Genomic DNA, 12,065 nt, shown 5'->3' with positions numbered 1-12,065 from the left:
GGATCTTCGTACGAGAGGGTGCGTTAATGGTGTAACGCATCACTTCCTTTTCTGATCGAGCAAACGAACGGGTTTGATCAAAACAAATAGAAGAATTTCGACTTGCCCAGCTGGAAGCGAGCCGCCTTGCCTTGCGCTTAATCGGCAGGGTGGTGGTGTTGCTGGTGCATCATAAATATTCATGACTGATAAGCGCTATTCATTTGCGTCTGCAGTGCGTCTGGGGATGCGTTTACGCGCTACTGTTGCTGCTTCTGCAGTTTGCAGCTGCGTGTAAATGCAACAGTTGCAGGGACACGTTCAGCGCGAACGGAGGGCGTTGGTTGGCATGAGCATCGATGGGTGGCATAATTCTAGGAAGCAATCAGCGTGTTTCCCCCGATGAAGTGCTGTTTCTACTGTAGGAGGCCTAAGAGTTGGTCTGAGCAGTTATGAATTATCATTTAAATGAGCTTATTTTATAGGCAATTTTTCAATCAGCAAGAATGAAGAAAAGGCGGGTCTTTCTAGGAATGAAAGGTTAAAACAATTCTTGAAATTAATTCTTCTTTTAAAATTCTTTATTTTGTAGATTTTTGAGGATTTATAATTAAGTGGTAAATTTTGTATAAAAAAAGTTAAAGAGCATGACATTAACAATGTTATGCAAAAGCATCCAAAAATGTGAAGTTAAATCATATTTGTCTCTGTTACATAGCTAGCTTTAACTTGTGTTTGAACCATTTTTTTCATGTTATCATAGTCATATCCAAGCATATCTAACTTTTCCCTCTTTACGATGGATGAAAACCTTGTTGATGATCGTAGATATGATCACACAAATAATCATAAATGCAATTGCTTGTTTGAAAGGAGACTCATCGCTAATCGTAAACGCTTAAGACGAATCGTTATCGAACCTGAATTGAACTTTATAGCATGCTTTTCCCGCTAACCCCGTGGTGAAGACAAATTGCGCAGGCACACAGCCCATAAGCACGGTGCACATTTTGTTCCGCATTCCTGCTACAAGTTGTTCTTGGGCACACGGGAAAATAATAAGAACACACATTTCCACCGTCCTTAGCGCTTGCTCGCTCACAGGAGGTGTCAATGCAGCGAGAGGCGGTTAGCATGGCCGCTCTAACAGGATTAGTCCCTGTCCCGGCTCACCCCAGGGGACACGCGGGGACAGGGTTAAGCTTTATGCACACCGTCAGACTAAACAAATAATGCCATATCCTATTTCTCGGACAACTGCACACGCAATCGCCTGTTGCTTTTGTCCGCTAAACCCGATGGTGGCGGTCATCTGCTGCGTTACTGCGCGAGGTCAAAGCCACACTCGCCCGCGTTGCATTGGCCGGGGTTATGCGGTAGAAAGGTATGAAGTTTTACTACAAATCCTGCAAAATTACTTTCCACACTGCGGGTGCGCGAGCGAATGAACTGGAAAAACTGGACACTGCTGGTGCGGGACGGAACTGCAGTGTTCTCCCAGCAAGCTCCAGTGCAACGTTACAAATCAAGCATCTTCACTTGCTACACCACCATGTTGTGGGGCATGTTGAGTCTATGGATTGGATTAAGATTTGCTTTCCCCTTTTTGCTCGGGCCGTTGTGTACTGCAAAAAAACCTACCTCCGGAGGATGGTAGATGATGGGCACGCATGGCTAAAATAAATAGCAATGATCCCAATGGCCTCTGCACGGATCATTCACGGACGCCTTGCGGATGCGTATTCACCCGTAGCACACAGCCAGACGCCCGAAAGCAAATACTTCCCTTTACCCAGCGGGCAAGCAAGAAGCAACATCACTGTGGGGCAGTAAAATTGATTTATTGTTTCGCATGTGTCTAGCTCACGGCACAGACACCACCCCAGCCCCAGGAGAGTTTTCCCAACCACGTCCCATCCGCCCAGAACACAAGGGCACACGGGTATGGGGGTTTTATTTGTTTTCCAATTACGCCGGCCGGTATGGGCAACGTTTTGTTGGTTTGCCTCTGGGAGGTGGAAATGAAAATCACAGCCAATCTTTCTCCTCCCCACTCTTTTTCCAACCCCATAAAGTTGCTCGGTTGCATTTGGTTCGTTAATTTCTTAATTTATTCTTTCTCAACTCCCGGGCGCCTGGCGGCAAGCGCTCGGGACTGCACGCGTGGCCGGGTTTTATGTGGCCGGGGCCGGTCGCTCGCTTTTCGGGGGCTGTCCTGACACGCGCAGAAACGTCTTCATTCGCGGTGGACGAGCGCGCACGCGCGCAAGATCTCGCGAGCTCGCTCTTACGATCTTCTCTGATAAGCGAGGATATGTGTGCAAAATAAAACAGCAACAAAAATGGCAAAAACCACTGCTCATGGAACGCCGTTACGTAGAATGCGCCGTATGATGGGTTTTAGTTTACTGTATCTGCCATGAGCAGTGTTTCCGGTGCCGTCCCGATGCACGTTGGTTGTCCGGTTTGAAGCATATTAATACTAGCGGTAAATGGAACGTCCCGGTAGGTCGTTATGGCAGGCATGGGTTTAGTTTGCATAAAACAAAGGTGCGCTAGAAACGTTAATTAGTCGGAGGCATTAGGAAGTGGCGTAATTGGGTTCAGTTCCGATGGCGATGCAGATTGAGTCCTTTGGAATATATTAAAAAAGAGAGGAAGAATGCAAGAGAAAGTGGAACTTTGTATGTAAAAAAGCATGAACATATTACATTGAATTTTATTTCAAGGTTCGTGCATTTTACCATCATTGAAGTCTTTCAGGCAAATCTATGCGAGTGTTCTTTTCAACTCACAAAGCTCCTCAAATCTAGATTCCTATGACATTAAGACGAAAATTTATTTAAACAAAAAATAAACTAAAACATGATAGAATACTTTTAAAAAATTTTACCAGGGGTTCGTCTCTTCTCTTTAATTGAAATCTTTTAGGTCAGTAAGCTTTAAACGTTTTTCCATCAATTCTCACGCATTTCAAGGAGCACGAGAAGCCTCCTGAGGTTAAGAACCTGTTCGATCATAACCTCTACTACCCTTAGCTCGATCATAACCTCTACTTTGCAGCTAGTTCTATTCGGCATCAACTTGGCATCAGTGTCTGCTGTAAAAAAGGAATAAATTTTTGATATTATTTTTGCAATCAGCGGAAGCAATCAGTGCAATCGTGTCCGGTGCATCTGTCGTCAAGCCGAGGACAATTAACAAGCCTTTGCTAGCCTGCACAACCGACAACGGATGATGGGTAGAGAACCAGTTTTGAGCCCTCGCAAACCGTTTTACATGCTTCTTCCCTCGATTAAATATCAGATTGCAATCATTGATCGGCCCGTCGTCCATCCATCGCGACCAACCAAAAAGGTCTCCAAAGGCGAAGCAAAGCACAACGGCATTTATGCATATGAAGCAGGACGGGGTGGCCCCCGGGTGTATTTATGCATTCGGTACCTTTTTGCCACAGCATCTGTTGATATGTCGGGGCCGCAGGGGTCGTGATCGCTCTCCCCACGCCCAATTGACAATCAATTTCCAGTCAATCTCTTCGCTGCGCACTGTGCGGGTGTGGGTAGAAAGTGTCGCTTGCTAGAGGGTTTGCAATTCCCAGCCCGGCAGGCCAGATCGATCAACGCTCTGAGGGAGTAGACAAAGCAATGGGTTTGGAAAAAGTTATTATCCACTCGCCGCAATTGTGGAGTAGGACGGTCAACCGGCTATTTCCTTCTTCCGCTTACCAGCTTACAAACAGCACATTCGGTGTGGGACAATAAAATCGTAAATGTTGCATAAATTATGACCTTCGCCCGTGCGACGACAGGTTCGATTTGGCATCGGCATTTGCTAACGGCTAGAGGGAAGTGTGTGTAGGATACGTAGGGAGTCTTCTCGCATTGTCGCTGCTAGAAGACCCCGAAACCGGACCACGAAGTTATCGATCCCGTGGGATCACCTCTTGCCGCTAGTACACCTTCAGTTTTTGGCCCTTTGGCAAACGAACGATGCTGCATGCATGCTAGGGAAGGGAAGAACCATTTGCAGAAATCTGATCGTCGGCGTACGTATGTGACGGTACGTGTTTGCAGCGGCGCGTGTTGCACGGCACGAGGAAGGAAGAAAAGGGATGAGGAGAAGATAATTTAATTTACATAATGGGCTCGGAATCGCGGGTGGATAGTGATACAATTATTTTCGCTGCAAAGGAGAAAAAGAGCTACTCGACAGACGTTGCATAAAACGAACGTTGATGGTGCACGAAGCGCTCCACCGTCCAAGCGGGCCATGTGAAGGTGGTCGTCCCGATTGAAATATTGATCTGGGGCAACATAATTTGTACGATGGTGCGGGCAGTGTTATCTGCGCGAACGCGTCGTAGGAGGATAACAGGGTAACAGGATCTTCGCAGTGCAGAGATGTCTATATACGCTCGTCTAGCTTATCCTGTCTAGCCCTCCTAGCTCAGCGTTTGGTTTGAACGGTTTAACGGAGCTTCGAAGGTGGGTTGTACTTCTTTTCTCCTTTTCAAAAAACGGCTCTTTGTGGAGATGGTAAGTAAAACATTGAACTTGCAGCATGATGCCCGCTTGCCAATTGGAAATCTGGTTTTATCATCAGCCTCAAAGTATGCGAGAGCACAAAACGGGTCTTTTCTGCAGCATCGCCAACATGGGCAAGGGGGGGGGGGGGAACTGATCTAGCCCGGCCGATGTGGGTCCTTCGGTACCTTCGGCAGATGGAACTTGTTTTCACGCAAAACTCGTTGTGCACTTGCCGTCGATAGTTGGGTTCGATTGCAGCAACGGGGCACCATAGTGGTCATAGTGCGATGCGCAACGTTCCGCTGCGTAGGATTGCGTAGCAAAGGGAACGTTGGAAACGATGGGATTTATATCAACATAGGAAGAAAAAAAAGCTCATATAAAAACACCGCCCGTTCGGCTGCGACACGTCACAGACGCGCTACAAAAGAGGGACTTATTCATGAAGAAATGGTCCACTCTTCAGCAAAGGGGCGACATCCATTAAAAGGTAAATACTTCTATAACTGCTTTTTTATTGGGTGGAAGCACGAGCGAGTGGGCCGCCCGAACGCCCGGTCGCCGGCATGCGGTGGCCTCCGGGGACACTTTGCGACTCTTTTAATTTGCTACAATCGAATCATCCAGACCTGCGGGGAATAGAAATGGCAGAGCAAGAGAGAGAGATAAGATTAGAGACGGCGAAACGGCAAACGGGTTCGTCGCTTGGTGTCGTTTGATAGGGAACATTTTTACAACACTCGGGGAATGGTTTGCGAAGAAATGCGTGGCGTTTTTGTGTTTGTCGCTTGCGATCGGTGATAAAAGAAACCTTTCGGCAAAGAAAGTGCGAAAGCGCTTTTCCCCTGTGCTGCACATCAATACAAATCGATTACAAACGGTGGTGGCTGGTGAAGTTCATTGGCGGCGAAAACGGTTACCCCTGTCTAGCCGTGTCTGGGGTGTTACAAAGTTCAACAACTTGTAGCACCAGCCACGCCACTTGATCGCTGGATCGTGAACCTCACCAGATCGTGATCGCATAGCACCGGGCACACAGGGCAGACGAATTAATAGATTAATCCATAAATTGAGTGATTTATTATTATTGCACCACATATTACTCATCCCCGTGTCTGGTTTTTGCGCAGCTTATGCAAACCGGTCGTCGCCTGTCCGTCGGGAATTACCGGATCATCCGAAGGTAGTAAGAAAAAAGCGCAGCCAGCCCAGAACGGTACACTGGCGACGGCAGCATCATCAGCTACTCCATAATAATAATCATAATTCTAATAGTTACCTGTGCTGCGGGGCCTTGCTCCCGTCTGCCATCATCGAAAAGAATAACGTACACGAAGATGTTGCAGATTATCGTGTCGGAGAAAGAAAAAACGATGGGCCGGAAGATGGGGTTTAACATTGCCAACACTAAAGATCCCCAAACCCCCCCAACAAAGCACCTGTTTTTTTCTGCAGCTTCTCCTCTTCGACGCCTCAGAAGCCGGAGCTAATCTTTCCACCGACTCCTACCAGCTTAGCGACGATCGAACGGATCGCTAACGATACAAAATTTAGATAATCAACACAATTACCAACAATACCCTTTCAATGAAACGGTCAAATTACCACCAATCTGGTAGTGCGCGCCCGTTCGTCGCCTCCGCCGTACCGTACGGGAGCTGCTGCTGCTGCTGGGCCGTGGTCAAGCTTCCCATTTTTGCAAGCCTGGATAATCACGTTTCGCAAATACGTTTGCGAGGAGAACGGGAATTTGATCGGATGTAGTGTTAATAAAAAAAACCGCTCGAACCAAACAACCTTACACCGTTCTTGCGGCGGGCCGGTTCTATCTGTCGGCACTTCAAGTACGCAAGGTGACGATAATCGTAAACTGACAAGAACAACTAATTTGCTGTTGAGTTGTAAAAAAAAAAACGATGAGAACGGGAGCGAAAGGGGATAAAAACTGGGATCAATCCGTTTAATGCAGCTTCGGAAACGGAACGGTGCTGAAACCGGCAGAGCAGCATCATAAGAGTGGTCATTTCAGCGGGTCCTAAAGTGGCCAATCCGGTACCTGAATTGCTGGGTATTGCTGGAGTTTACTGTTCAATAAGCAAACGAACGAACAAAATGCTGGCGTCCCATAGCCGTGCGGTGTGCAGCCGTTGGTGCCAACGGTGAATATTGGAAGTCATTTCTCGCTTAAGAATCTTGTTCAATTGCCCACTTCGAACGGTTCGTGACTTTTGAAAAGGTCGGTAGCTAAAGTGTCTGTAGCCTTTAGCCGGCATTAGATTAGCTTCCGTGCAGTGGGGGGCACGGTGTAGTGACTTCATCAACAGCCCAACACCCGCGAGAGTTCTTCTAACCTTCAAGGGTCAACGATGGTGCACACCTGTGCCCAACGAAGTTCACACCATCACCCAAGCTTGGATCTTAAGTCCTAAGAGTGGGTTCTGGTCCAGTGCACGTCGAGAGTGATGCTCCTGTTGGAGAAAGCATCTTTTCAAGGAGGCAATGCCTGGAAATGGCGCTAAGCTAAACTCTACAAAAGTGCAGGAGAATTTCAATTCAAGAGTAATAGATTCCAGTCGATTCTGGTGAGAAGTTCACACGAATCTCTACACATAACATACACTCTCAACGCGTCATAAGAATGCTTAAAGTCCTAAGCTCTTAAGTACGTTACATGTTAATAAGCAACACTTTGGTTCGGGAAATTCCCAGAACATCTGCGTAGATTTCTCACAGAGCCGCAGCGAGAAGCTTGGAGAAATTAAATTATCATACCAAACGGACCCGCACCCGTCAACAATGTTTATCCGATCGTCCAATCACTTCAGTTTCCTCTCCTGAGAGATCCACCGCGTGAAAGTTCCCCCCGGCTGGCGGCTTTGCGCTAATCTGCATACAAACAAACGCTTCAGTGTCCACAAGCAGGCTGAAAAATTAGTCGCCCCATTGTGAAGCGTTTCGGCACGATCGGTTGACATTTCGGTCGATCCCTTGTGTTGGTTTGTTATCCTCTGTTCGGTCCGTCAATCGAGTAAATTGACATTTCCAATCAAAAGCGCGCACGCGAGAGCGCCGAATGCCGAACACTAATCAATGTTGTGCATTGTGTTGTAAGGCGGGAGAGGTTTGGGATTGTCTTCCCCAACAATAGTAAGACGCTTTCTAGCCTCTTGGACCCTGCGGAAGAGATCCAGCAGGAGCCCGCGCACATTCCAATCGTGTGCCGTTTTGGAGTTGGTGGAAGAAATTAGCCGTCCAAACTGGAGCACTGTTCGCTTCCGCACGGCGGCCTCGCTTGAACAGGCTCATTTGCATACGGTGGGTCCGCGCTTGTGGAATGCGTTTAGGAGTGATACAAATTGATAATGCGCGATCGTGACTCGGCCGAAAATGGGCAGCTTCTGCTGCTGCTCGTGTGGCGTGTAAGAGCACACAGACGGGTTGTATTTTACAAATTAGCCTAATGGGACGCGCCCATTACAGCACACGCACTCGCATCTAGATCATTTGTAGAAGTTTATGCGAATTCCTTGTTGGGTCCTTGAATACTTAACCTTATGCAGCCGAGGTCCGGCGCGATTCAAAAACGCACCTTCTAGTGAGCGTGATTTCCTTCTCCTGCGGACAACAAGCGGCATCTTATCTCGTGCCCATCTCGTGCCCGTACCGAACCCGTACTTTTCTTTGTCCAGTTGCGTCCCGAAACTTCGATGAAAAAGTCCCTTCACTCGGGCTCGGGATCGATTGAAAAACGATTCCCGTTGCACCGCCCCAGTGGATCTTCATTAGCAGCTTTGATAAAACATTGCGCAGCCAACACACAACACAAAAAGATGTTGGCCATTCAATAGGTACTTACGCGCCGCATACGGGCAAACACACATAATGTCGTCCACTCCCAGGGCGCGATTGTAGGCCAACGGGGTACCGATAGAGCAGCTGGAGGGTTTGTCCTTACCTGCCACCTCCTTACAAACCGGCAAACCGGTAAATCTAGAACCGTGCATCGTGGCCCTGCGTTACGGGGCTGCGGGGCGTAAAATCCCGTCCTGCCATAAGCCCCCGGGCCCCGGGAGAGATTGTCAGGAAATCGTTCCGCACCGTATGAGTGTGAGCGCACAACACAAAACAACATATCAAACGAAAAAAAAAGAGGCATCAAAGGAAGGAAAACGCATGAGGGGAAAAATCGATGAGATTCATGCGGAGTTGCTGGGATAGAATGGGGCTGTGAGTGTGGGGCAACCTGTTACGCCACTCGGGGAGCGAAAGAAACCATAGCAGTAGCTTCTTCCTTCGGCAAACGGCAAGGAACCTCCTCAGAGCAAGGGAAGATATTCGATGATATCACACAGAGGTAATTGTTGAAGATTAGAAAAGTTCGATACGTTCCGGCATCTCGAGCGCAAGTTAAGCGCGTGTACAGGATAATTATTGGCCAGCCGCGCCGTGCTTCTTTAGCCGGCCTGTTGGCACTTCAAATCGTTCGCCACATGCACGGTAGGAGGAAACAACAGACAAAAAAGCAAAAAAAAAACGCGTCCAATATTCTACGTGGCAGTGCTGGGTGTTTGCAGCATTATTATCAGACCAGCAGTCGCGATCGTCGACCGTGCGCCGCACCCGATGATGATGGGTAAAGGTGGATTAAGGTACGGAGGTTAGCGCATCGGGAGGCTCGCTCGTGTTTCGCCACTTATCGATGTAATATTTTAATCTTTTCAATAAACCAGATAAAGATAGGGATGCCTTTTCTTCTGGCAGAAGCGGGCGTTGCGTTTTACGCGCGTTTAGGACCGTCATAAATTCTTCGCGTACCGATGCAATCAGCGGAAGAAAACGGTTCGTTAGTTATGGTGTTGCACAATGAGGATTGATAAATGTTGTTAAGTGTACTAAAAGGGAAGGAATTGTTATGGTTTATGGGGGATTTTACGAACGAGTTTGATGTACGCATTTAGGACAAATACATCTTAAGGAAATTAACGTCCTCTTTGGTTCTTACTTGAGTTGCGCTGTGCTAGAGTAGAGTTTGAGACAGTTGTATTCCTGCATAGATAATGTGTATTCATAATGTAAACATTTTAAGGAAAGATAGTATTTTAGCATTTTCATAGTAAAGTCACAAAAAGTCCAACATTTAAAATCAAAATCAAAGCTTTGACATAAGAAACAATTTCATTTGATTGGATCAGAAAGTTGAAAAAGAGCCTAACAGAAAGCTTGTAAATACTAAAAAATAGCACGCATTATCTTTCCATTCAGCACAAACTTACACAAAAATGCAAACCATTCCAACATAATGACGATGACATAGCCAACAATTCATTGTTTGGATGCTTAAGCTCGGCTTAGCGGAATTCCCTCTGCCTTCCAAACGGACATCAAATACCGTTGATATCCACACCGTGCGGGAATCGATTTGTAGCGCTCGGCAGCCACCGCGAAAACAGCACACAATTAATAACAATTACTTTTAATTACGACAAACCGATGCCCGCTAACGGGATAATCGCTATTTGAAGATCCAATAAAACCTAACCCGATAATTCCACACACACACATACACTCACTCAGCAAACGTTCCCTGGCCGTAATCGGTACGGTACGGTGACTTCATACGCCATAAGAGAATCAGAAGAGGAACCTGTGCTCGCAATCAGCTGAATCGCCGATGAAATGCGATGAAATCAATCGCTCACCGGCCGTAGTAGGTTGCACCAAGCACGAAGCTCTTGTCACCAAAGCGACGAGTTTGACCGATTTGTGGTCGTCTGCTGGTGAAACCCGGAGTGGGGAGTAGAACGGAGGTGTAGAAAATACCAATCAGCACAAGCGGAAAATCGAAGCCGCACTAAATGGGACGGAATCGGGATGGACGGTATCGGAGATGGAGTGGGCAACAAACGCAACACACAACCTGTCCCTTTTAGAACCCAGATGCCCCAAACCAGATGATCCAGCGGGAAGAACCTGTTTGCCGTCGCGATCGAGCGTCCTCGATTGATCTAATTAACTTTATTCAACGGAACATAAAACGACGATCAAAACCGTTCCTCCACTGTGAAGCAGGGTACGGTTTGGGACGCGCGGGGAACGACCACAAGCCTCTAAACAAGTGGCGTCGTTACAGAAGCCAGTGCTTTTTCCAAGTTGTCCTAGCATCGGTGCAGTAAGTCGACGGCTACCGTGGCTTCGCTGGGTCCCTTTATGGTCCCGCTTAATGGCCGTTGACGGATCGTTGACAAGAGGTGGAGCTAGAGATGGAGGCTTATCTTCATTTTTTCGTTGTTGATGTTACTGTTATTGTAGTTGTTGGTGTTGCGAAAAATAAGCCGATGAATAGATTGATTCTAGGAATTCATGCTTGGCATCGCAGATTTTCTGAAGTTTTAAGCTGATTTTCGATTTATAGAAATCGTTTTTTATTGATTTTCTTTGAAAAGCTAACGAGAAAGAGCTTGCTGGGAGTGATGAAACAATCAATGATTTTATGTATATTAATATCTTTCTTAGTATCATGCCTTCAGTCAAAACTTAATCTAAATTAATTTCAGTTATTTATCGCATAACGCAAACTTAACACAAACCAATTGTTTTAATGAACAGTTTACTACGAACAATATAATGTTAATTATAAAGCAACTATCTTCACTAGCTAATCACTGGTATGAAGAATCTCCCCTTCTTTTAAAATGCCTGCCTTGGGTAACTATGTTTACTGACTTCAATTCTGACGCAGACGCCCAACCCCAACGCACCAGATCCTTGCCGAGGATTGAGATTGATGCCCGGTTGGTATGTCGCTCGAAGCAGGTGACTTAATTATGCAAACTAGTCTTCAATATTGCTCATTACCGAGCGGGCAGGGCAAGAAGACGCCTTTGGCAAACAGATCAGTGCAGGCTTGGCATGAGCTACACCCTGAGCAGGACTGGACTAGGGACATTTTTCCATAATTGCTCCCCTCCTATGGAATGTTCTTCTTATGCTTCCTTGTTGGAGCATGCAGCTCGATGCTTGGAATAAATATGCATCTCGAACGATCGACTGCACGCCCGTCAACGGCATGAAGGGTATGCATTAATTGCTGTTTATCGGTCAAGTGATTATGATGATCGAGCCGTGGTCGTCGTGGTGGTGACGATCCGCTCACTCGTTGGAAAGCGTATGCAATTTTCACTGAATTTAATTCACCCAGCATAACAAATCGTGCTAATGTGAGGCAGCTATCGATGTCGGATGCTGTGCAGGGCCGTTTGTTGTTTTTCTTCGCTGCTAGAGAATGCCAAACAGGAAATTGGAATGTTGGTAGATAAACAAGCGGCAGAGCGATCGTGGATTTAGCACACAAAAGGAGAGGGCGAGCGATACATTCCCGTGATTCCTTATCCATGTTCGTTGCGTTTCCTTATCCATGTTCGGTGACAGCATAATGCTGGTTCGAACAATAATCATACCGCAGTCGCAGTGTCGGTTTGACGCACGTCGACGTTTGGTTGACAAATTTATGCGTTGTTCCTGTCCAGGTTGTTTGTGGGCGCTCCTGTCCACTGCTCA

At 46.9% G+C, this 12,065-nt stretch overlaps 1 protein-coding gene across 2 annotated transcripts in view; it reads left to right on the top strand.

Moving 5' to 3' along the window:
- Positions 1–12,065, top strand: part of LOC121592108 — a 77,642-nt gene that overhangs the window by 22,552 nt on the left and 43,025 nt on the right. The window lies entirely within an intron of this gene.

The sequence above is a fragment of the Anopheles merus genome, chromosome 2L, assembly GCF_017562075.2.
Source record: "Anopheles merus strain MAF chromosome 2L, AmerM5.1, whole genome shotgun sequence".
NCBI classification, from domain to species: Eukaryota; Metazoa; Arthropoda; class Insecta; order Diptera; family Culicidae; genus Anopheles; species Anopheles merus.
The sequence above is the reverse complement of the archived record's forward strand: the minus strand, read 5'-3'. Positions and strand labels throughout refer to the sequence as shown.